Below are 21986 nucleotides of genomic sequence, written 5' to 3'. Positions count from 1 at the left end.
CCACCTGTAGTTATTTAGGTGAAAGCTCCAAAATGCTTGCCTAATATGTCTGTTTATCCAAAAGGAAGTAAAGAGGGAGAGCTAGAAAGATAGCATTGCGTTACATTACATGGCAATGCAATGCACAGTTGCTGAAGTTGAACCAAAATGAGCTTGTCATCTGGCTTCTGCAACTTTGAACATGAAAAATCCAATGAGGAGAAGAAAAGCAAAGCCAAAGAGTCCATCCCAAAATCCGACAAACAAGCAAAATGAACAAAAAACATTGAATTCAATACTTTCTGATTTTAGAAACTGCATTAAAGAAGGGGTGCACCGGTCCTGGAGATACTGCAATACCAGGTCAATGCGTGGAGTGGACAGAGCAAGCTCTTTTTCCATCTCCCTGTTCTAAAAATCCATTTAATATATGGTCCCCAGATAGGGGACGTATCAGATATTAAACAGATAAGAACAGATACTACACTTGATCTTAGCCAAAAGGCCGAGAAGCGATAACCAGAATTGGTTTCGAACTACGGAGCCACCCAAGGATCCTGAAGAGTCCATTTGTGGAGATGAGCTCCTGGACTCCCGTTAAGAAGACATGTTGTCAACCTCTAGATCCCTTACATGCCTGCACTTTTCGGCTTGCTGCTGCTGCAATCCACGCGTTTTAGATCTGCATAACTCCACCTCTTTAAACACAGCACCCTCACCCCCTGCTGTTCCCACCCGCCTCAACACCGTTGGAAGGGAGGAGAACCAATTAAGGCGGGGGGTGGGGTGGAACGAGCAGCTGTCTACCCTTAGCAGGAGGGCTGCTGATTACTTACCTCTCCTGCTGCTGCTGGCTGTCCAGCAGCAGACTGAAGGTGGCTGCTGCTGTGCGCAGGTATATAAAGGCTCAGAGCCTATTATGACACGCGCAGCCAGCGTTCCATTGCCACATTCCATCTACTGCAGGCAGGATACCTGGCTGGCTGAATGTCGCTGAGAAGCTCACAGAGACCGCCATAAGCAACAGTTTAACAGAATGCCACAGACTAATCAACCAAACTTTTTGGGTTGGGTTCTCTTTTATAGTCTGCAGGCATTAATTGAAAGAAGTCAGTGTTCCAGCAGAGGGAGACAACGTTTCAGAAAAGGCATTGTAGCAAACCAAAAAAGAAATTTTAAGCGCAGCAGAGTAACCAGCGCACATACCTGTTAGCTCAGGTGAGTTTAAAAGGCTGCTGTTGATAACAAGGGCATTTGCTAAATAGATGGTGTGTGTGCAACAATATACTGAAAGGTCAATTATATTGTGCAGCTTATCTCACCACCTGTAGTTATTTAGGTGAAAGCTCCAAAATGCTTGCCTAATATGTCTGTTTATCCAAAAGGAAGTAAAGAGGGAGAGCTAGAAAGATAGCATTGCGTTACATTACATGGCAATGCAATGCACAGTTGCTGAAGTTGAACCAAAATGAGCTTGTCATCTGGCTTCTGCAACTTTGAACATGAAAAATCCAATGAGGAGAAGAAAAGCAAAGCCAAAGAGTCCATCCCAAAATCCGACAAACAAGCAAAATGAACAAAAAACATTGAATTCAATACTTTCTGATTTTAGAAACTGCATTAAAGAAGGGGTGCACCGGTCCTGGAGATACTGCAATACCAGGTCAATGCGTGGAGTGGACAGAGCAAGCTCTTTTTCCATCTCCCTGTTCTAAAAATCCATTTAATATATGGTCCCCAGATAGGGGACGTATCAGATATTAAACAGATAAGAACAGATACTACACTTGATCTTAGCCAAAAGGCCGAGAAGCGATAACCAGAATTGGTTTCGAACTACGGAGCCACCCAAGGATCCTGAAGAGTCCATTTGTGGAGATGAGCTCCTGGACTCCCGTTAAGAAGACATGTTGTCAACCTCTAGATCCCTTACATGCCTGCACTTTTCGGCTTGCTGCTGCTGCAATCCACGCGTTTTAGATCTGCATAACTCCACCTCTTTAAACACAGCACCCTCACCCCCTGCTGTTCCCACCCGCCTCAACACCGTTGGAAGGGAGGAGAACCAATTAAGGCGGGGGGTGGGGTGGAACGAGCAGCTGTCTACCCTTAGCAGGAGGGCTGCTGATTACTTACCTCTCCTGCTGCTGCTGGCTGTCCAGCAGCAGACTGAAGGTGGCTGCTGCTGTGCGCAGGTATATAAAGGCTCAGAGCCTATTATGACACGCGCAGCCAGCGTTCCATTGCCACATTCCATCTACTGCATGCAGGATACCTGGCTGGCTGAATGTCGCTGAGAAGCTCACAGAGACCGCCATAAGCAACAGTTTAACAGAATGCCACAGACTAATCAACCAAACTTTTTGGGTTGGGTTCTCTTTTATAATCTGCAGGCATTAATTGAAAGAAGTCAGTGTTCCAGCAGAGGGAGACAACGTTTCAGAAAAGGCATTGTAGCAAACCAAAAAAGAAATTTTAAGCGCAGCAGAGTAACCAGCGCACATACCTGTTAGCTCAGGTGAGTTTAAAAGGCTGCTGTTGATAACAAGGGCATTTGCTAAATAGATGGTGTGTGTGCAACAATATACTGAAAGGTCAATTATATTGTGCAGCTTATCTCACCACCTGTAGTTATTTAGGTGAAAGCTCCAAAATGCTTGCCTAATATGTCTGTTTATCCAAAAGGAAGTAAAGAGGGAGAGCTAGAAAGATAGCATTGCGTTACATTACATGGCAATGCAATGCACAGTTGCTGAAGTTGAACCAAAATGAGCTTGTCATCTGGCTTCTGCAACTTTGAACATGAAAAATCCAATGAAGAGAAGAAAAGCAAAGCCAAAGAGTCCATCCCAAAATCCGACAAACAAGCAAAATGAACAAAAAACATTGAATTCAATACTTTCTGATTTTAGAAACTGCATTAAAGAAGGGGTGCACCGGTCCTGGAGATACTGCAATACCAGGTCAATGCGTGGAGTGGACAGAGCAAGCTCTTTTTCCATCTCCCTGTTCTAAAAATCCATTTAATATATGGTCCCCAGATAGGGGACGTATCAGATATTAAACTGATAAGAACAGATTTTTTTTTTTTTTTTTTTACACTCAGATTACAAAGTCTTGGAATCAACAAAAAGATAAGAAGACTCAAATCCATCATCGTGCATTCTACCAATTTTAATACTTCTCCAAATCTTTTATTTTCTTTTTCTTTTATATATATATATTTATTTATTTTTTCCCTCTTTTTTTTTTTAAAAAAAAATATATAGTTTTGGCTATTTTTTTTTGTTTGTTTTTGTTTTTGTTTTTTTGTTTTTCCACAGGTTTTCAAAAAATCAAAGCTTACAAGGTAAGTTCATTCCATTTACATTGTTTCCATTTCTCATTTGCTTTCACCTTGCCAAGCGTCATTTTGTCCCTCCAGAAATACATGTACAAATAACTTAGACATAATTTAATACACTGGTCGACTGTTACTTCCTTATGTTTAAACACTAAAATGTTCCTTGCTTTCCACAATGCCGCCTTCACACATGCAATAATAATCCATACAATTTTAAAATCCTCCTCTCTTATCCCCATCCCATAAAATACTCTGTTAAAATCCCAAAAATTAACAGTACTCACAGCTCTCACTATATTGCACACTTTCCTCCATATTGTCTGTGCAAAATTACAATTCCAGAAGATGTGCATGGGTGTTTCACTATTCCCACACCTGGATCTTGGGCACACTTCAGATCTTACCAACCCACGCCTGTGTTGGAACTCACGGGTTGGCAGGCAGTCTTTTACTATACACCAGAGTAAATCCCTGTGTTCATTAGATAACACACTATAATTTACATTCATCCAGATTCTTTCCACAATTTTGAATGAAAAATGTTCCACAGGACTGATACCTATTCTCTCTTCCAGGATTTTTAGGATTTTTTTATGGCATTTAAGAACATTTATTTCGACCATCTTAAGTTTAAAATCTCTTAAAATTTTTTCTAAAACAATATAATTTCCTGGAGGTAAAAACCTATAAGGCCTATTTAGAGACATCTCCAACCATTTATAATTTCTAAAATAGAAACCTAAATTATATATAGAAAACAACTTTAGCTTAGAGTCTGGTCCTAATAAAGTGCATACACAGTTCGCTACATACTTTGCATATAAAAAGGACCTAATATCCGGAAAACCTTTCCCACCTTTTTTCTTTGATTTATATATCTCCTCTCTCTTTACTCTTTCCATCTTGGATCTCCATAAAAAATTAAAACATACCTTAATAACTCTCTTCATGATATTATTTTGGGGGATAAAAACTGTTGAGACATATAAAAACATTGGGAGTAAAACCTGTCTAATAATTAAAATTTTTCCTTCCAGGGTAAGATCTCTCAACTGCCAGAAAGTAATCTTTTTCTTAACTCTTTCCAGCAGAGACTCCCAATTTCTTACATTACCACCTGACTCTGAGAAATAAATACCTAAAATTTTTACTTCATTCATTCTTGTTAATTTACACTCAGAATCTACAATAAAATCACCAACAGTTAAAATACCAGATTTTTCCATGTTAATTTTAAAACCCGATGCGCCCCCAAACCAATCCACTGTTCTTATGGCTCTGTTCATGCTTCTAGTGTCTTTAACTAAAACCGTCACATCATCCATATATGCCACCACTTTAACTTGTTCATTGCAACTCCCGGGAATAAAAAAACCATTGATTACCTTATCTCTCCTAAAAGCTGCTAAAAGTGGTTCAATTGCACAAATAAAAAGAATAGGGGATAAGGGACACCCCTGTTTAACGCCACAGTTTATTTTTACATTATCAGATAAAAAACCATTAATAGATATTTTGCTAAAACATGATTTGTAAAGAGATTTAATACGTTTGCTAAAAACATCCGGGCATCCCATTTTCTCTAAAACTGCAAATAAAAAATCATGGGCAACTCTATCGTACGCTTTTTCAAAATCCAAAGTAATTAGAGCAAGCTTTTGTTTTCTGTCTAAAACATCCCATAAAACATCCCTGATTAAAATCAATGAGTCGCTGATTCTCCGATTTGGCACTGCACACGTCTGATCCACTTCTATTACTGAGCCGATTACCTTTTTTAATCTATTTGCTAGTAACTTTGCATATACCTTACAGTCCGTATTTAAAAGGGTTATTGGTCTCCAATTTTTAATCAGTTCTTTATTTCCTTTCTTAAATAATAAAACAATAAGACCCTCCCACCACGACTCTGGGACACTAAAAGATGCTTCTGCTTCTAAAATTACTTCATAAAAATCCTCACCCATGATCTCCCATAAACACTTGTAAAATTCAACAGGTAGTCCATCTGCTCCCGGCGTTTTGTTATTTTGTAGCGTATTAATTGTATTAAAAACTTCCTCTTTAGTAAAATTCCCTATTAAAAAAGATTTATCTTCCGCATTAAAATTTTTTTCCAGTCCTTCTAAAAAATGTTTTTTTAGAGACACATCCATGTTTTTAACAGAAAATAAATCATCATAAAATTCTTTTGCTTTCATCTTCTTCCCCTCCAAACTTGTTTCTCCTTCCAAAACCTTCATATAATCCTTCTTGTCACATATTTTTTTAAAAAAGAATTTTGTGCATTTTTCATCCTCGTCTAAAACTTTTACTCGGGAATTAAAAATAATTTCTTTACCTTTTTCTTTCAGGCAGTTTTGGATCTTTTCTTTTGTTGTTCGGATCGCCTCCTGCATATCACATCCGTTATTTTCGAGGTGAAAAAAACATTGCAGTTTAGCATTAAGATCATTATAAAAAATACGTTTTGCAGCAGCTTTCTTCTTTCCTTCTTTAATAAAAAATATTTTTACCTCCTTCTTGACAAAATCCCACCAATTAAAAATAGATTTAAAAAACGTTTTTTTTAGCTTCAGTTTTTCATACAGCTTTTTAAAACCTTCCATAACCACCTCGTCTTGTAGTAGGGATACATTAAATTTCCAGTGTGACGGTCTTTTATCCACATCTGATTCTATTTTAAAACTACATTCTATTATTTTATGATCTGAAAAAGGTGTTGAATGCGTTTTAAAACCTGAGCATGTTAGGGCTTGAGATATAAAAATATAATCTATTCTGGATGAAACACCTCTCCCCACCCAAGTGACTTCATGCTCCTTTTTTTGTCCATCTAATGCCCATGTATCTTTAAGATTAAAAGCTGCTAAAATATTTCTAAGACATGAAGCTGACCCATCTTTTACATTTTTTAAATGACAATTAAAATCCCCACCTAAAACTAATGGATCTACTCCAGGTAAAAACAGCTGCAAAAGTTCAAACAAATGTAATCTCAAGGCTTTTTCTGCATTTGCATACACATTAAAACACCTCACTTTCTTCCCATTTTTCTGCACATCAATTCTTAAAATCCTCCCAGGGTATATCTCTTCATAATTTACAATCTCCCAATCTTTAGAGCATAAAAACCCCACACCATCACTTTTTGACTCGTTCCCACCAGAAAAGCATAAGTTACCCTTCCATATACCCTGTAAATATTCATAGCTTATTTTTTTTGTCAAATTACATTCTTGTAGAAAGATAAAATCAATATTTTCATTATTTAAAAAATCATATAAAGCAGTTCTCTTATATAGGTCGTTAAACCCCTGAACATTCAGGGACATTGAGCGGATCATCTTCTAACATTTAGTGCAGGGCTCTTCCCTCCGCCCTCATTCTCTACTGCCGGAGAAGATGGGTCTACCTCCAGATCTGATACATCCGAAGATGACACACTCCCCAGCAGACTTGTTGCTTCTAATGCCTTTACTTTCCCACCACATGGTATTCCTTCATTATCACTTCTATCCACACTTCTTTTTAGAGATTTTTCTGTGCAGTCCATTTGTACCTGCGCGCAAGGTAAGCTCTGCGACAGGGAATTAGTAGGAGTGGACTCCACTACTTCTGGAATATCACTTTCCCTTCCACAACTACTCCCTTTACTTAGTGGAGAAATTTCTTGCAACATTTGACTCTTCTCTTCTCTCTTCTGATCTTCTTTCTTCTGTTCTTCTATCTTCTTCTTTTCATTCTTATCTTCTTTCTTCTTATCTTCTTTCTTCTGCTCTTCTCTCTTTTTCCTTTCCATCTGTTTCTTTATCTCCATGGCCCTTTTTTCTATGTCCTCTATCCTCTTCTGTTTTTCCTCTTCCTTCTTTCTCTTCCTTTCTTCCAACTTCCTTTCCTCTTCTTCTTGTGATTTTTTAACCGGTTCCTCCTTCTTCTTCTCCTTCATTGCCCGTCCCTCCTCTTCCTCTTTTCTCTTTCTTTCTGTCTCCTCCTTCTCACTCCTTTCTTTCTCCTCTTCCCCTTTTTCCTCTTCAGCAGCAATGCCTGCTTCCACATCGTCTTTAGCTTCTTGTTGCTGTTCTTCAGGCGATGTGTCCATCTCCTCTACATCCTTTTTCTTATTTTTAGGGCACTCATCCATCTGGTGAGAAGTACCCATGCAACTAAAACACTTGTTACATTCTGCATCCAGATGTCCATATTTTTTACACACACGGCAGTAGTGTGGCATCCCTGGGAAGAATAAATAACCGCGGCTATGGTTGATATAAACCTGCGGCGGAGGTCTGGACACGCCCCCCTCCTCATTCGGGTTCTTCCTAAATGATACCACATACACACGTTTCCCGTTCCACACTCCAAACTGTGTTTCCCCGCGTCTCTTAGGGATGATTTTGTCACAATACATTGATAGGTAACTTTCAACCTCAGAGTCTGTAATAAATGGACTAAACAAATGAATCGTCAGTACTTTCATTGAAAACTGAAAAGAGGGGATTACTTTCACCCCCTCCAGCTCTACCTTCTCTTTATTTACTTCATAAAGAGCGTAGGCACTTTCACACTGCGAGGCTTTATTAAGCGTAACATCATAAAGTCCTCGAGAAAAAAAAGATTGAAAGCAAAAAAGATGCTCCTTGTCGATCTTCAAGAGCTTACAAATAACATTGAAAATAAATTGAGAATCTTTCACCTGCCGGTGGTCAGGAGCAACCACGAACCTGATGGTGTCCTTCAGCGGATGCTCCTCCGAGAAATAATCATTCGGGTTGCTTGCTTGATTCTCCTTCCTTCCTCCAGGGTTTCTCCTTGTCTCCATGATTTTCCTCTTCTTTTCCAGATACCAAGGAAAATATCACACACGGATCGCAGCCTCCACGAAGTTCGTCCTCCCTCCAACACACCGTCCTCCGTAAAGAAAAGGCACTGCAGCTTTAGCACCGATTCCCAAAAGCAGCACTGGATATCTCCAAAGGCCAAGAATCGGTTCTGCCACCACAGTAACCTTCAGCCCAATGTCACAACCCACTACAGATCGTGCCAAAAGGCCGAGAAGCGATAACCAGAATTGGTTTCGAACTACGGAGCCACCCAAGGATCCTGAAGAGTCCATTTGTGGAGATGAGCTCCTGGACTCCCGTTAAGAAGACATGTTGTCAACCTCTAGATCCCTTACATGCCTGCACTTTTCGGCTTGCTGCTGCTGCAATCCACGCGTTTTAGATCTGCATAACTCCACCTCTTTAAACACAGCACCCTCACCCCCTGCTGTTCCCACCCGCCTCAACACCGTTGGAAGGGAGGAGAACCAATTAAGGCGGGGGGTGGGGTGGAACGAGCAGCTGTCTACCCTTAGCAGGAGGGCTGCTGATTACTTACCTCTCCTGCTGCTGCTGGCTGTCCAGCAGCAGACTGAAGGTGGCTGCTGCTGTGCGCAGGTATATAAAGGCTCAGAGCCTATTATGACACGCGCAGCCAGCGTTCCATTGCCACATTCCATCTACTGCAGGCAGGATACCTGGCTGGCTGAATGTCGCTGAGAAGCTCACAGAGACCGCCATAAGCAACAGTTTAACAGAATGCCACAGACTAATCAACCAAACTTTTTGGGTTGGGTTCTCTTTTATAGTCTGCAGGCATTAATTGAAAGAAGTCAGTGTTCCAGCAGAGGGAGACAACGTTTCAGAAAAGGCATTGTAGCAAACCAAAAAAGAAATTTTAAGCGCAGCAGAGTAACCAGCGCACATACCTGTTATCTCAGGTGAGTTTAAAAGGCTGCTGTTGATAACAAGGGCATTTGCTAAATAGATGGTGTGTGTGCAACAATATACTGAAAGGTCAATTATATTGTGCAGCTTATCTCACCACCTGTAGTTATTTAGGTGAAAGCTCCAAAATGCTTGCCTAATATGTCTGTTTATCCAAAAGGAAGTAAAGAGGGAGAGCTAGAAAGATAGCATTGCGTTACATTACATGGCAATGCAATGCACAGTTGCTGAAGTTGAACCAAAATGAGCTTGTCATCTGGCTTCTGCAACTTTGAACATGAAAAATCCAATGAGGAGAAGAAAAGCAAAGCCAAAGAGTCCATCCCAAAATCCGACAAACAAGCAAAATGAACAAAAAACATTGAATTCAATACTTTCTGATTTTAGAAACTGCATTAAAGAAGGGGTGCACCGGTCCTGGAGATACTGCAATACCAGGTCAATGCGTGGAGTGGACAGAGCAAGCTCTTTTTCCATCTCCCTGTTCTAAAAATCCATTTAATATATGGTCCCCAGATAGGGGACGTATCAGATATTAAACTGATAAGAACAGATACTACACTTGATCTTAGCCAAAAGGCCGAGAAGCGATAACCAGAATTGGTTTCGAACTACGGAGCCACCCAAGGATCCTGAAGAGTCCATTTGTGGAGATGAGCTCCTGGACTCCCGTTAAGAAGACATGTTGTCAACCTCTAGATCCCTTACATGCCTGCACTTTTCGGCTTGCTGCTGCTGCAATCCACGCGTTTTAGATCTGCATAACTCCACCTCTTTAAACACAGCACCCGCACCCCCTGCTGTTCCCAACCGCCTCAACACCGTTGGAAGGGAGGAGAACCAATTAAGGCGGGGGGTGGGGTGGAACGAGCAGCTGTCTACCCTTAGCAGGAGGGCTGCTGATTACTTACCTCTCCTGCTGCTGCTGGCTGTCCAGCAGCAGACTGAAGGTGGCTGCTGCTGTGCGCAGGTATATAAAGGCTCAGAGCCTATTATGACACGCGCAGCTAGCGTTCCATTGCCACATTCCATCTACTGCAGGCAGGATACCTGGCTGGCTGAATGTCGCTGAGAAGCTCACAGAGACCGCCATAAGCAACAGTTTAACAGAATGCCACAGACTAATCAACCAAACTTTTTGGGTTGGGTTCTCTTTTATAGTCTGCAGGCATTAATTGAAAGAAGTCAGTGTTCCAGCAGAGGGAGACAACGTTTCAGAAAAGGCATTGTAGCAAACCAAAAAAGAAATTTTAAGCGCAGCAGAGTAACCAGCGCACATACCTGTTAGCTCAGGTGAGTTTAAAAGGCTGCTGTTGATAACAAGGGCATTTGCTAAATAGATGGTGTGTGTGCAACAATATACTGAAAGGTCAATTATATTGTGCAGCTTATCTCACCACCTGTAGTTATTTAGGTGAAAGCTCCAAAATGCTTGCCTAATATGTCTGTTTATCCAAAAGGAAGTAAAGAGGGAGAGCTAGAAAGATAGCATTGCGTTACATTACATGGCAATGCAATGCACAGTTGCTGAAGTTGAACCAAAATGAGCTTGTCATCTGGCTTCTGCAGCTTTGAACATGAAAAATCCAATGAGGAGAAGAAAAGCAAAGCCAAAGAGTCCATCCCAAAATCCGACAAACAAGCAAAATGAACAAAAAACATTGAATTCAATACTTTCTGATTTTAGAAACTGCATTAAAGAAGGGGTGCACCGGTCCTGGAGATACTGCAATACCAGGTCAATGCGTGGAGTGGACAGAGCAAGCTCTTTTTCCATCTCCCTGTTCTAAAAATCCATTTAATATATGGTCCCCAGATAGGGGACGTATCAGATATTAAACTGATAAGAACAGATACTACACTTGATCTTAGCCAAAAGGCCGAGAAGCGATAACCAGAATTGGTTTCGAACTACGGAGCCACCCAAGGATCCTGAAGAGTCCATTTGTGGAGATGAGCTCCTGGACTCCCGTTAAGAAGACATGTTGTCAACCTCTAGATCCCTTACATGCCTGCACTTTTCGGCTTGCTGCTGCTGCAATCCACGCGTTTTAGATCTGCATAACTCCACCTCTTTAAACACAGCACCCGCACCCCCTGCTGTTCCCAACCGCCTCAACACCGTTGGAAGGGAGGAGAACCAATTAAGGCGGGGGGTGGGGTGGAACGAGCAGCTGTCTACCCTTAGCAGGAGGGCTGCTGATTACTTACCTCTCCTGCTGCTGCTGGCTGTCCAGCAGCAGACTGAAGGTGGCTGCTGCTGTGCGCAGGTATATAAAGGCTCAGAGCCTATTATGACACGCGCAGCTAGCGTTCCATTGCCACATTCCATCTACTGCAGGCAGGATACCTGGCTGGCTGAATGTCGCTGAGAAGCTCACAGAGACCGCCATAAGCAACAGTTTAACAGAATGCCACAGACTAATCAACCAAACTTTTTGGGTTGGGTTCTCTTTTATAGTCTGCAGGCATTAATTGAAAGAAGTCAGTGTTCCAGCAGAGGGAGACAACGTTTCAGAAAAGGCATTGTAGCAAACCAAAAAAGAAATTTTAAGCGCAGCAGAGTAACCAGCGCACATACCTGTTAGCTCAGGTGAGTTTAAAAGGCTGCTGTTGATAACAAGGGCATTTGCTAAATAGATGGTGTGTGTGCAACAATATACTGAAAGGTCAATTATATTGTGCAGCTTATCTCACCACCTGTAGTTATTTAGGTGAAAGCTCCAAAATGCTTGCCTAATATGTCTGTTTATCCAAAAGGAAGTAAAGAGGGAGAGCTAGAAAGATAGCATTGCGTTACATTACATGGCAATGCAATGCACAGTTGCTGAAGTTGAACCAAAATGAGCTTGTCATCTGGCTTCTGCAGCTTTGAACATGAAAAATCCAATGAGGAGAAGAAAAGCAAAGCCAAAGAGTCCATCCCAAAATCCGACAAACAAGCAAAATGAACAAAAAACATTGAATTCAATACTTTCTGATTTTAGAAACTGCATTAAAGAAGGGGTGCACCGGTCCTGGAGATACTGCAATACCAGGTCAATGCGTGGAGTGGACAGAGCAAGCTCTTTTTCCATCTCCCTGTTCTAAAAATCCATTTAATATATGGTCCCCAGATAGGGGACGTATCAGATATTAAACTGATAAGAACAGATACTACACTTGATCTTAGCCAAAAGGCCGAGAAGCGATAACCAGAATTGGTTTCGAACTACGGAGCCACCCAAGGATCCTGAAGAGTCCATTTGTGGAGATGAGCTCCTGGACTCCCGTTAAGAAGACATGTTGTCAACCTCTAGATCCCTTACATGCCTGCACTTTTCGGCTTGCTGCTGCTGCAATCCACGCGTTTTAGATCTGCATAACTCCACCTCTTTAAACCCAGCACCCTCACCCCCTGCTGTTCCCACCCGCCTCAACACCGTTGGAAGGGAGGAGAACCAATTAAGGCGGGGGGTGGGGTGGAACGAGCAGCTGTCTACCCTTAGCAGGATGGCTGCTGATTACTTACCTCTCCTGCTGCTGCTGGCTGTCCAGCAGCAGACTGAAGGTGGCTGCTGCTGTGCGCAGGTATATAAAGGCTCAGAGCCTATTATGACACGCGCAGCCAGCGTTCCATTGCCACATTCCATCTACTGCAGGCAGGATACCTGGCTGGCTGAATGTCGCTGAGAAGCTCACAGAGACCGCCATAAGCAACAGTTTAACAGAATGCCACAGACTAATCAACCAAACTTTTTGGGTTGGGTTCTCTTTTATAGTCTGCAGGCATTAATTGAAAGAAGTCAGTGTTCCAGCAGAGGGAGACAACGTTTCAGAAAAGGCATTGTAGCAAACCAAAAAAGAAATTTTAAGCGCAGCAGAGTAACCAGCGCACATACCTGTTAGCTCAGGTGAGTTTAAAAGGCTGCTGTTGATAACAAGGGCATTTGCTAAATAGATGGTGTGTGTGCAACAATATACTGAAAGGTCAATTATATTGTGCAGCTTATCTCACCACCTGTAGTTATTTAGGTGAAAGCTCCAAAATGCTTGCCTAATATGTCTGTTTATCCAAAAGGAAGTAAAGAGGGAGAGCTAGAAAGATAGCATTGCGTTACATTACATGGCAATGCAATGCACAGTTGCTGAAGTTGAACCAAAATGAGCTTGTCATCTGGCTTCTGCAACTTTGAACATGAAAAATCCAATGAGGAGAAGAAAAGCAAAGCCAAAGAGTCCATCCCAAAGTCCGACAAACAAGCAAAATGAACAAAAAACATTGAATTCAATACTTTCTGATTTTAGAAACTGCATTAAAGAAGGGGTGCACCGGTCCTGGAGATACTGCAATACCAGGTCAATGCGTGGAGTGGACAGAGCAAGCTCTTTTTCCATCTCCCTGTTCTAAAAATCCATTTAATATATGGTCCCCAGATAGGGGACGTATCAGATATTAAACTGATAAGAACAGATACTACACTTGATCTTAGCCAAAAGGCCGAGAAGCGATAACCAGAATTGGTTTCGAACTACGGAGCCACCCAAGGATCCTGAAGAGTCCATTTGTGGAGATGAGCTCCTGGACTCCCGTTAAGAAGACATGTTGTCAACCTCTAGATCCCTTACATGCCTGCACTTTTCGGCTTGCTGCTGCTGCAATCCACGCGTTTTAGATCTGCATAACTCCACCTCTTTAAACACAGCACCCTCACCCCCTGCTGTTCCCACCCGCCTCAACACCGTTGGAAGGGAGGAGAACCAATTAAGGCGGGGGGTGGGGTGGAACGAGCAGCTGTCTACCCTTAGCAGGAGGGCTGCTGATTACTTACCTCTCCTGCTGCTGCTGGCTGTCCAGCAGCAGACTGAAGGTGGCTGCTGCTGTGCGCAGGTATATAAAGGCTCAGAGCCTATTATGACACGCGCAGCCAGCGTTCCATTGCCACATTCCATCTACTGCAGGCAGGATACCTGGCTGGCTGAATGTCGCTGAGAAGCTCACAGAGACCGCCATAAGCAACAGTTTAACAGAATGCCACAGACTAATCAACCAAACTTTTTGGGTTGGGTTCTCTTTTATAGTCTGCAGGCATTAATTGAAAGAAGTCAGTGTTCCAGCAGAGGGAGACAACGTTTCAGAAAAGGCATTGTAGCAAACCAAAAAAGAAATTTTAAGCGCAGCAGGGTAACCAGCGCACATACCTGTTAGCTCAGGTGAGTTTAAAAGGCTGCTGTTGATAACAAGGGCATTTGCTAAATAGATGGTGTGTGTGCAACAATATACTGAAAGGTCAATTATATTGTGCAGCTTATCTCACCACCTGTAGTTATTTAGGTGAAAGCTCCAAAATGCTTGCCTAATATGTCTGTTTATCCAAAAGGAAGTAAAGAGGGAGAGCTAGAAAGATAGCATTGCGTTACATTACATGGCAATGCAATGCACAGTTGCTGAAGTTGAACCAAAATGAGCTTGTCATCTGGCTTCTGCAACTTTGAACATGAAAAATCCAATGAGGAGAAGAAAAGCAAAGCCAAAGAGTCCATCCCAAAATCCGACAAACAAGCAAAATGAACAAAAAACATTGAATTCAATACTTTCTGACTTTAGGAACTGCATTAAAGAAGGGGTGCACCGGTCCTGGAGATACTGCAATACCAGGTCAATGCGTGGAGTGGACAGAGCAAGCTCTTTTTCCATCTCCCTGTTCTAAAAATCCATTTAATATATGGTCCCCAGATAGGGGACGTATCAGATATTAAACTGATAAGAACAGATACTACACTTGATCTTAGCCAAAAGGCCGAGAAGCGATAACCAGAATTGGTTTCGAACTACGGAGCCACCCAAGGATCCTGAAGAGTCCATTTGTGGAGATGAGCTCCTGGACTCCCGTTAAGAAGACATGTTGTCAACCTCTAGATCCCTTACATGCCTGCACTTTTCGGCTTGCTGCTGCTGCAATCCACGCGTTTTAGATCTGCATAACTCCACCTCTTTAAACACAGCACCCTCACCCCCTGCTGTTCCCACCCGCCTCAACACCGTTGGAAGGGAGGAGAACCAATTAAGGCGGGGGGTGGGGTGGAACGAGCAGCTGTCTACCCTTAGCAGGAGGGCTGCTGATTACTTACCTCTCCTGCTGCTGCTGGCTGTCCAGCAGCAGACTGAAGGTGGCTGCTGCTGTGCGCAGGTATATAAAGGCTCAGAGCCTATTATGACACGCGCAGCCAGCGTTCCATTGCCACATTCCATCTATTGCAGGCAGGATACCTGGCTGGCTGAATGTCGCTGAGAAGCTCACAGAGACCGCCATAAGCAACAGTTTAACAGAATGCCACAGACTAATCAACCAAACTTTTTGGGTTGGGTTCTCTTTTATAGTCTGCAGGCATTAATTGAAAGAAGTCAGTGTTCCAGCAGAGGGAGACAACGTTTCAGAAAAGGCATTGTAGCAAACCAAAAAAGAAATTTTAAGCGCAGCAGGGTAACCAGCGCACATACCTGTTAGCTCAGGTGAGTTTAAAAGGCTGCTGTTGATAACAAGGGCATTTGCTAAATAGATGGTGTGTGTGCAACAATATACTGAAAGGTCAATTATATTGTGCAGCTTATCTCACCACCTGTAGTTATTTAGGTGAAAGCTCCAAAATGCTTGCCTAATATGTCTGTTTATCCAAAAGGAAGTAAAGAGGGAGAGCTAGAAAGATAGCATTGCGTTACATTACATGGCAATGCAATGCACAGTTGCTGAAGTTGAACCAAAATGAGCTTGTCATCTGGCTTCTGCAACTTTGAACATGAAAAATCCAATGAGGAGAAGAAAAGCAAAGCCAAAGAGTCCATCCCAAAATCCGACAAACAAGCAAAATGAACAAAAAACATTGAATTCAATACTTTCTGATTTTAGAAACTGCATTAAAGAAGGGGTGCACCGGTCCTGGAGATACTGCAATACCAGGTCAATGCGTGGAGTGGACAGAGCAAGCTCTTTTTCCATCTCCCTGTTCTAAAAATCCATTTAATATATGGTCCCCAGATAGGGGACGTATCAGATATTAAACTGATAAGAACAGATTTTTTTTTTTTAATTTGGCTATCCCCTGCAGAGGGATAAAACCGTTTATTAAAACTTTAACAAATTACAAGCATAATTAAACAAATACCAAACGTTAAAAGACAAATGAAATTTACAAAACAAAAAAATACAAAGATTTTAAATAATTAGGTTCCATTGGTCAACAAGCCATTTTTTGGAAATATCTACATTCTTCTTTTTGTCAATTAAATAATAAGTATACATTTCACATAAACATAAACTTAAAACATCATTCACTGATAAAACATCTTGTTTAAAAATAGCAATGTTGCGCGCTTTCCAGAGAGATGACTTGGCGCAGTTCACTGTCTTCCAAGCCATTGTGTACTGGTCCATTGTGGGGCATTCCATAAGTCCGTATGGCACAGTTTTATATGTAAAGTCCTTGAGGTCTGCCACCCTTTCCAGTAGGGGGAGCAGTCTTCTCCAGAAATCCTTTGCAAAATTACATGTCCATAATAGATGTTCCACCGTTTCCTCTTCTTGGCATCCGGCTCTTGGGCAGATGGCAGACCTCACAAATCCTCTTCTGTATTGGAATGCCCGGCAAGGAAGACAGCGGTGCATGCAACTCCAAACCAGATCTCTCTGTTCATTAAAAAGATAAAAAACGTTAATCATTTTCCAGATAGACATAGATTTGTCATCATCATATCTGTCAACATTACATATTTCCTCACTTTTACGTATTTCTTTAATTAGTTTCTTACTATTTCTTAATTCCTCTATTTTCTTAGTCCCTAAATTAAAATCGGACACTATTTTCCTTAAAATCTCATAATGCGTCGACAAATTAAAAGCATGGGGCACAGATATATTAACTTCATACCATCCAAACTTTCTCATAAAAAATCCTGTATTAAAACGCATAAAAAAGGACCAATAGTGATTCTTAAAAAGGGCATTAAAACAGTAAACGAACAGATGGATTAAAAGAAACCTATTAAAATCTGGAAAATCTTTACCACCTTTTACTTTTGATTTCATCACGATTTCTCTTTTCAGCTTTTCCATTTTTGAGTTCCAAAAGAAGGTAAAACAGGTTTTGGTTATCTTTTTTAAAACATTAACAGGCGGGGGGAAAACCATGCTAAGATACAATAAAAGAGGTAAAATCACCATCTTTAAAACCAATACTTTACCCTCCATTGTAAGTCTCCTCATGTTCCACATACATATTTTCGTATTTACTTTCTGTGTAACTGTTTCCCAACTATTATAACCATCATTATTTTCAGTGAATGATATACCTAAAATGGAAATGGATTCGGAGACATTAATTGGTACATCACGTAAAATCATCCCCCCAACACTTAAAATGTTACACTTATTAAAATTGATTTTAAAACCAGAAGCTAGGCAAAAGGATTGCACTTGATGGAGAGTGGCCGTAAGTGATGGTGCATCTGTACACAAGACCGCCACGTCATCCATGTAGCCTACAACCTTGGCCTCCAAACCACCGCTTCCAGGCAGAGGGACACCGCATATCTGTTTATTTTGGCGTATTGCACATAACATTGGTTCCAGTGCACAGATAAACAGTAGGGGGGACAGAGGGCATCCCTGTTTCACCCCTGACCGTAAAAATACCTCTTGTGTCTTAAAACCATTCACTAAAATCTTACTTGTACAATCCTTGTAAAATGCTTTAAGCGATAGTAAAAACCCTTCTGGTATGCCCATTTTCTCTAAAACTTTAAAAAGATAAAAGTGTGAGACACGGTCAAATGCTTTTTCAAAATCAATAGATAAAATCGCCATTTTCCCCTTTCTGTCTTTCACATCCTCAATACAGTCTTTCACTAAATTCAGATTGTCCCATATACTGCGCCCCGGCACTCCACACACTTGATTAGAATGAATAACTTTGCTGATGACTTCTTTTAGACGATTTGCACAAATTTTAGCCATTATTTTATAGTCACAATTTAAAAGTGTTATTGGTCTCCAGTTTTCTAATTTTGATTTATCACCTTTTTTGTATAGGAGGGAGACTTCACCTTTCTTCCAGGAATTTAATAAAACCTTATTATTAAAAACCTCAGTAAACAAATAAAACAAATCATCTTTTAAAATATCATAAAAACATACATAAAATTCTATTGGGATGCCATCAGGACCAGGGACCTTTCCAGTTTTAAAACTTTTAATAGTTTTTAACACTTCTTGTTCCGTTAAAACTTGGGATAAAAACTCTTGGGATGCGGGATCTAAAACAGCTGTTAGTCCTTGCAGCGAATCATCCATTAATTTATTATCTATATTTTTTCCATTAAAAAGATTAGAAAAAAAAAACTCAACTTTACCCAGCATATTTTTTATATTATTCTCACCATCTATATGGTCAATTATCACTTTTTCTTTTTTATTTTTCCTAAAAAAATATCTGGAACACTTTTCATTTTCTTCTATATGTTGTACTCTAGAACGAAAAATTATCTCTTTTCCTTTTTGTTCTAGCCATTTTGAAATCTCTTCTTTTAAGTTTGAAATATCAAGTTGTACATCTATCCCATTGTCTCTGAGCTTAAATAATGTTTGTAGGCGGGTATTTAAAATTCTATATTCTTCATATTTTTCTTTGGCTCTACATATACTCTTTTTAATAAAAAAGTCTTTTATTTTTACTTTCATTCTATCCCACCATACACTCATAGTCTCATTTGTTTTTTTCCCTTTTCTACATTTCCTATAAAACTCAATAAAATCTGATAAAATCTGCGGGTCGGTTAAAAGGGATACGTTCATTTTCCAGCTTTTCTTACCACATTTTTTGTTGTCATTTACTTTTATGGTAAAGGATAAAAGTTTATGGTCTGAAAATATATTAGTTAAAACTTCACATTTGGCAGGTATTGTTTTATCTGAACCAAAAATAAAATCAATCCTAGAGCTACAATTAGCATTGCTCCAAGTGAAACCGGCGTCCTCTGGGCTGTCACTATGACACTCTTTATATATGTCTATCAATTTAGCATCTTTGACTATATCATGTAGCATACCTGAGGTTTTATCGTAGTTCCTGCTTACAGAGCTGGAGCGCCGGTTTTCACCTTTTAAAACACAATTAAAATCCCCTGCTAAGATAAAAGGTTCAGAGTTATTAATAAATAATGGTAAAAGATCAAGCATTTCGGCTCTTTCATTTTTCTCTGGGGATCCATAAAAATTTAAAAACTGCCATCTAATACCATCAATAAAAGCTTTCACTAATAAAATACGACCTGGTAAAATTTCCTGAATAAAATCAATTAAAACGTTCCCTTTAAAAAGTATGGCTACACCCGCTGATCCTGCAGCATTCGATCCGGACCAGACAGATGGCCCACACTTCCACTCATCTTTATATTTTTGATATGACATTTCATGTGGGATATTACATTCTTGCAGAAAAAATACAGATGCAGTAAAACACGTAAAAAAATTAAAAAGAGCAGTTCTTCTCGTGTTAGATTTTATGCCTCTCACGTTGAGGGAAATACCTTTGAGTTCAGCCATCATTAGAAAATGTAAAAATTTTACTTAGGTAACTAAGAGCAACGGATTTACCTGTCCGATGAACCTGATCAGACCACTGGGCTTGCGCCTCCCTCCTCATCTGATAGTATCGTCACGAGAGTCTCCGTGGAGGAGGAAAGATTACCACATTTATATAAACCCGACGCTACACTGGCATAGCTCGGAGGGCTGGCTGGCAGAACCCGCTGGGTCTCCATTGGCTGGCCATGCAGTTCCTCATCAGGTGGGTCCCCGAGGGGTTCCGCCGCCCCTGTTTGACCTGTAGAAGGTCGTCCTATAGGAGGAGGTTGCGCACAAGGCAGAGCCTCTGACTCTTCAGAGGCAGCAAGATCCCGTTCCCCACCTGTAGCAGTGGAGACCGAAACCTCTGAGGGTCCAGCGTCCACGTCCCCTTCTGGAGAAGTGTCCATCTGTTCACCTCCTGCTGCCTCCTCCGAACCACCCTTTTTCTTTTTCTTAGGACCCACCTTTATCCACTCAGCGCCCTCAGCCCTAGGAGACCCAGACTGGGCATGGGCTTCTGTGTCGGCCTTTTGCCGGTCCCTTTTGACCTTACCAGTAGTGCCCTTCTGCTCCTTCTCAGCCCTCCTTTTGGACTCCCGCAGGTCCTGCAGCCAGGTTTTGGGATTTGGTATTTTACCTGTCATAGACTCTGGAGACACTTCACTATTTGGTACGCCCTTATTGTCTCCAGAGGCTCCAGGTTGTTGTTCCTCCTCCTGAGGGGTGGTCTGATCTTTTGGTCCTTGGTCGGACGTCTTGGACTTCCCCTTTTGCTCATCTTCCCGAAATCTGTGAGGGCAAGAAAAATAAAAGTGACCTGGAGTCTGGCAAAAACTGCATTTCTTTTCCTTAGGGCATTCTTTTGTCTCATGTTCTTCACTAGCACAATTTCTACATGATACATGACAGTTTTCTTTTGAATGACCATAGCGCCCACAATTTCTGCAATATACTGGCATCCCAGAAAAGAAGAAATCCCCATTTGTTTGCCCAATTTTGAAACGGGCAGGGGGGAGCCGTATACCACCTGGTGTATTTGGATCTCTTGTACACTTCACAAGGAATTTCCACTTAGATGTCCATATGTTATATTCGTTTAATATCTTCCCAATACATTTAACACTTTTAAAATAAATTGCTAGAAATGACATTACTTCTGGAGCAGAAACAAAGGGCGAAAATACTTTTACAATAACCAGTCTTACCTCATCCAGGACGTGCTCAACAATTTGTATCCCTTTCAAAACAGGACTATTTTCAACTTTTTTTAACTTTTCTAGTACATCTCTAAAAATACCTTCTCCGGTGAATGTGATGTCATAGTCACCTCTTCTGGGATAATCCTGGATGGAGAGAATTTCATTCCTTTGTACGCCAAGAAGGTTCCTGAGCATGTCCTGGACTACATACCCTAATTTCCTCATATCCGAGCCACCCGCCGTGAAGTGAACTCGGATAGAGTTTTTTAGCCTCGCATAAAGAGGCACGAGGTTAGGGTCAACCTCCATGGAAAAACGCAACAAGGTTGCAAATTGCAGCCGCTTGCAATCTGCGCTCCCAGTGTTCTTGCAGCGAAAAACACCTGGAAGCTGGGGGATCGCAACTCGTTACCCTGGGACTAAGCCCTCTCCCTAATAGCAGCAAGCAGGTTAAGTCCACCAAAGTGGACGATCCTGCCAGGCCAAGGAGAGGGGTACCCGAGTGCCCTTCAACCACAATCTCCTGCAATAAAGCACTTGATCGTAGCCAAAAGGCCGAGAAGCGATAACCAGAATTGGTTTCGAACTACGGAGCCACCCAAGGATCCTGAAGAGTCCATTTGTGGAGATGAGCTCCTGGACTCCCGTTAAGAAGACATGTTGTCAACCTCTAGATCCCTTACATGCCTGCACTTTTCGGCTTGCTGCTGCTGCAATCCACGCGTTTTAGATCTGCATAACTCCACCTCTTTAAACACAGCACCCTCACCCCCTGCTGTTCCCACCCGCCTCAACACCGTTGGAAGGGAGGAGAACCAATTAAGGCGGGGGGTGGGGTGGAACGAGCAGCTGTCTACCCTTAGCAGGAGGGCTGCTGATTACTTACCTCTCCTGCTGCTGCTGGCTGTCCAGCAGCAGACTGAAGGTGGCTGCTGCTGTGCGCAGGTATATAAAGGCTCAGAGCCTATTATGACACGCGCAGCCAGCGTTCCATTGCCACATTCCATCTACTGCAGGCAGGATACCTGGCTGGCTGAATGTCGTTGAGAAGCTCACATAGACCGCCATAAGCAACAGTTTAACAGAATGCCAC

At 41.6% G+C, this 21986-nt stretch overlaps 8 non-coding genes and 1 pseudogene across 8 annotated transcripts; all 9 read right to left on the bottom strand.

Annotated features, from left to right (window-relative positions):
* Nucleotides 1-305: 305 nt before the first annotated feature.
* On the bottom strand, nucleotides 306-496 carry LOC141221025 (U2 spliceosomal RNA). Its single transcript, XR_012289119.1, has one exon. It is a non-coding gene; the product is annotated as a U2 spliceosomal RNA (small nuclear RNA).
* Nucleotides 497-1605: 1109 nt separating this feature from the next.
* On the bottom strand, nucleotides 1606-1796 carry LOC141221024 (U2 spliceosomal RNA). Its single transcript, XR_012289118.1, has one exon. It is a non-coding gene; the product is annotated as a U2 spliceosomal RNA (small nuclear RNA).
* Nucleotides 1797-2905: 1109 nt separating this feature from the next.
* LOC141221038 (U2 spliceosomal RNA) lies at nucleotides 2906-3117 on the bottom strand (annotated as a pseudogene).
* Nucleotides 3118-9494: 6377 nt separating this feature from the next.
* LOC141221003 (U2 spliceosomal RNA) lies at nucleotides 9495-9685 on the bottom strand. The gene has a single exon (XR_012289097.1). It is a non-coding gene; the product is annotated as a U2 spliceosomal RNA (small nuclear RNA).
* A 1109-nt stretch (nucleotides 9686-10794) lies between these two features.
* Nucleotides 10795-10985, bottom strand: LOC141221002 (U2 spliceosomal RNA). Its single transcript, XR_012289096.1, has one exon. It is a non-coding gene; the product is annotated as a U2 spliceosomal RNA (small nuclear RNA).
* A 1109-nt stretch (nucleotides 10986-12094) lies between these two features.
* Nucleotides 12095-12285, bottom strand: LOC141221001 (U2 spliceosomal RNA). Its single transcript, XR_012289095.1, has one exon. It is a non-coding gene; the product is annotated as a U2 spliceosomal RNA (small nuclear RNA).
* Nucleotides 12286-13394: 1109 nt separating this feature from the next.
* On the bottom strand, nucleotides 13395-13585 carry LOC141221000 (U2 spliceosomal RNA). The gene has a single exon (XR_012289094.1). It is a non-coding gene; the product is annotated as a U2 spliceosomal RNA (small nuclear RNA).
* Nucleotides 13586-14694: 1109 nt separating this feature from the next.
* On the bottom strand, nucleotides 14695-14885 carry LOC141220999 (U2 spliceosomal RNA). The gene has a single exon (XR_012289093.1). It is a non-coding gene; the product is annotated as a U2 spliceosomal RNA (small nuclear RNA).
* A 1109-nt stretch (nucleotides 14886-15994) lies between these two features.
* Nucleotides 15995-16185, bottom strand: LOC141221042 (U2 spliceosomal RNA). Its single transcript, XR_012289132.1, has one exon. It is a non-coding gene; the product is annotated as a U2 spliceosomal RNA (small nuclear RNA).
* Nucleotides 16186-21986: the final 5801 nt, after the last annotated feature.

Source organism: Phyllobates terribilis, unplaced genomic scaffold (genome assembly GCF_046119375.1).
Source record: "Phyllobates terribilis strain yellow unplaced genomic scaffold, ASM4611937v1 Scaffold_311__1_contigs__length_2239622, whole genome shotgun sequence".
Taxonomy (NCBI): domain Eukaryota; kingdom Metazoa; phylum Chordata; class Amphibia; order Anura; family Dendrobatidae; genus Phyllobates; species Phyllobates terribilis.
This window is presented reverse-complemented; position numbering and strand designations above follow the sequence as displayed.